Here is a 3621-nt window from a genome sequence, read left to right as displayed (position 1 = left end):
ATCCACAGGTGCATCTCAAGCAGGGCCAAGGAGGTGATTCTCCCCCTCTATGCGACACTGGTCAGGCCGCAGTTGGAGTACTGTGTTCAGTTCTGGGCACTGCATGTCAGGAGGGATGTGGGCAGCACTGAGAGGGTCCAGAGGAGGGCCACTCGCATGATCCGGGGACAGCAGGGCAGACCCTACGAAGAGAGGCTATGGGATCTTAACCTGTTCAGCCTTCACAAGAGAAGGCTGACGGGGGGACCTGGTGACCGTCTATAAACTCACCAGGGGGGACCAGAAGGGTTTGGGAGAGACCCTGTTCCCCCTAGCACCCCCCCAGAGTAACAAGTAATAACGGCCACAAATTGTTAGAGTAGGTTTAGACTAGACATCCGAAGGCACTACTTCACAGTTAGGGCGGCTAGGATCTGGAACCAACTTCCAAGGGAAGTGGTGATGGCTCCTACCCTGGGGGTCTTTAAGAGGCTTGATGTCTACCTGGCTGGGGTCATTTGAACCTGGTTTTCTCTCCTGCCCAGGCAGGGGGTCGGACTTGATGATCTACAAGGTCCCTTCCAACCCTACTTCTATGAATCTATGACCCTAGCTGACTTCCTGCCCCTGAGGCAGAGGGCTTGACTCAATAATCTTCCAAGGTCCCTTCCAACCCTAATGTCTATGAAAATCTTCCTGTTTTTTTTAATGCAGTTTTGATTTTGTTGGGTTTTTTTTCCCCCTCTGTATTTCTGTTTTTGTTGTTTTTGCAATTTTACCAGGATGATGAGGAAGCATGGAGGCAGGCAGTTTTTGAAGTGGGAGACCCTCAGGTGATAAGACCCTTTTAATATTGGCACCTTAAAAAGTCCACAGTGAGTCCCTCAACAAGGGAAGCTTGCCAGACCAACCAGACCTCTGGCAGTAAGCCCAGGACCAGGCAACAGGCATTTAGCAAGAGAGGGGGAAAGGGGATTCAGCTTGTGTGTGTGTGTGTGTGTATGTAAGATTTTTTTCATTTTTTTGATTATTAGATGTTTTGATTATTTGCTTAATTATTATTTCATCAACCATGCAGAATGACCAGGCTTTGGGAGGAAGGGAGTCTCATAGGAGTCTGAAGGTTGCAGCAGCATCTGGATCTGCAATCAAAGCGAGCAAATCTTCCATTGTTGAGGGCTTGTTCATTACCAGGGAAATGGCCAGTAACCAGGAAGGAGGAGGGCAATCAACTAAGAGGCCCTACCCATGGGGCAAGAGGGAGCTAGGGAGGGAATTTTTCCCTGAGCAACACATAGGGTGCTAAGAGGTAGGGGTGTGCAAAGTGGGCGGTATTCGATTTGGATTTGGCCTGATTCGGGAGACAGTGATTCAATTTGCTGATTTGGATCACTGTCCCGATTTAACTCAGAAGAATCTGAATCTGACAATTTGATTCTGATTCGGAGAATCAGCGATTTGGCCATAGAAACAACTTTGTATGTTGTTTTTTTTTTACATACCTCAAGGTACCAGGTGAGGCTTGTGAATGCTAAGATGGTGGGGCAGATGGAGCGTCCCACAGGAACGTGGGGGAGGCCCCCACACGCTTGGTGGCGGACCTGGGAGTGGACCATAAATACTTCTGGTCCACTTCTGGGTCCACTGCCGAGCATGCGGGGACCTCCCCGTGCTCCTGTGGGACGCTCCATCCGCCCCACCATCTCAGTGTTCACGAGCCGTGCCTGGTGCCTGGAGGTACATAGAAAAAATGTAAGCTGTGTCTATGGCTGAATCGTTAAATCTCTTCTGATTCGATTCGGAGAGATTAATAGGTCTCCTGATTTGATTAGGATTCGTCGATTCAGCCGCTGAATTGGGTCAAATCTCTGAATCAAATCAGTGACCGAAGCTTCGCACAGCCCTACTAAGAGGCCTCAGCCATGAGGCAAGAGAGAATTAGGGAGGGCATTTTTTCCTCCCAACACGCAGGGGAAGCTCTTTGAGAAAATTATCCAGGAGCACATCTGCAAGGGGCCAGCAAGGGAGATTATGCTTAGGGGCAACCAACACGGGTTCATTAGAGGCAGGTCCTGTCAGACCAACCTGGTGGCCTTTTATGACAGGTCACAAAATCCTTAGACGCAGATGCTGCGGTGGACGTAGTCTTTCTGGACTTTAGGAAGGCCTTTGACACTATCTCTCACCCCATTCTCATTAAAAAATTACGTGACTGTGGTGTTGATGCCTACATGGTCAGATGGGTCACTAATTGGCTGGCGGGCCGCACCCAGAGAGCGGTGGTGGACGGGTCATTTTCGACCTGGAGGGCTGTGGGCAGTGGGGTTCCCCAGGGCTCAGTCCTCGGGGCCACATCTTCATCAGTGACTTGGACGAGGGGGTGAAAAGCACCTTGTTCAAATTCGCAGATGACACTAAGATGTGGGGAGAAGTGGGCACGCTAGAGGACAGTGACAGGCTGCAATTAGATCTGGACAGGTTACAGGGGTGGGCGGGTGAGAACAGGATGGGTTTCAACACTGACAAGTGCAAGGTGCTGCACCTGGGGAGGAAGAACCAGCAGCACACGTACAGGCTGGGGAACTCCCTTCTCGTCAGCGCAGAGGCAGAAAAGGATCTTGGAGTCATTATTGACTCAAAGATGAACATGGGCCGACAGTGTGGGGACGCGGTCAGGAAGGCCAACCGCACCTTGTCGTGCATCCACAGATGCACCTCGAGCAGGTGCAAGGAGGTGATCCTCCCCCGCTATGTGGCACTGGTCAGGCCGCAGTTGGAGTAGTGCATCCGGGTCTGGGCGCCGCACTTCAGGAGGCATGTGGCCAGCGTGGAGAGGGGCCAGAGGAGGGCCATTCGCATGATCAGGGGGCAGCAGGGCAGGCCCTACGAGGAGAGGCGCCTCCGCAAGAGAAAGCTGAGAGGGGATCTACTGACAGTCTATAAACTGACCAAGGGAGACCAGCAGGCAACGGGGGAGTCCCTGTTCCCCCGAGCACTACTGGGAGTTGCAAGGAATAACGGCCATAAGTTGACTGGGAGTAGGTTCAGGCTAGATACGAGGAAACACTACTTCCCTGTCAGGGCGGCTAGGAGCTGGAACCAACTTCTAAGAGAAGCGGTGCTGGCTCCTACCCTGGGGGTCTTCAAAAGGAGGCTGGATGAACACCTAGCCAGGGTCGTTTGACCCCAGCATCCTTTCCTGCCACGGCAGGGGGTCAGACTTGATGATCTGCTCAGGTCCCTTCTGACCTGACCAGCTATGAAACTAAGGTAGTGGTGAGAGGGGCACGCAAAGTAATGACGTTACAAACGTATAAGGACTGCAGAAATATGCAAGTGAAGGATGAGAATTTGGAGACAGCCCCTTCCAGAGGACGGTGCTGTGAGCGTGGGGGTTGAGACGATCCCTGGGTGCAGGCAGCAGGGTCCAGTCTGAAGCAGCTCCTGTGACTGTGGGGGGAGGGCATTCCCCTACTGCGGGGGTCGGCAACCCCCGGCACGCGTGCCGAGCATGGCACGCGAGGCCATTTTGCTCGGCACACCACAGCCAGCCGTGGCTCTGGGTAGCTGCTGGAGACGGGGCTGCTACCAGCAGGGCTTGCAGCGTCCCCACCCCGAGGTGCCCGTGCAGGCGCCGCCAAC

Source organism: Alligator sinensis, unplaced genomic scaffold (genome assembly GCF_000455745.1).
Source record: "Alligator sinensis unplaced genomic scaffold, ASM45574v1 scaffold1530_1, whole genome shotgun sequence".
Classification (NCBI taxonomy): Eukaryota; Metazoa; Chordata; order Crocodylia; family Alligatoridae; genus Alligator; species Alligator sinensis.
Note: the sequence above shows the minus strand (reverse complement) of the source record.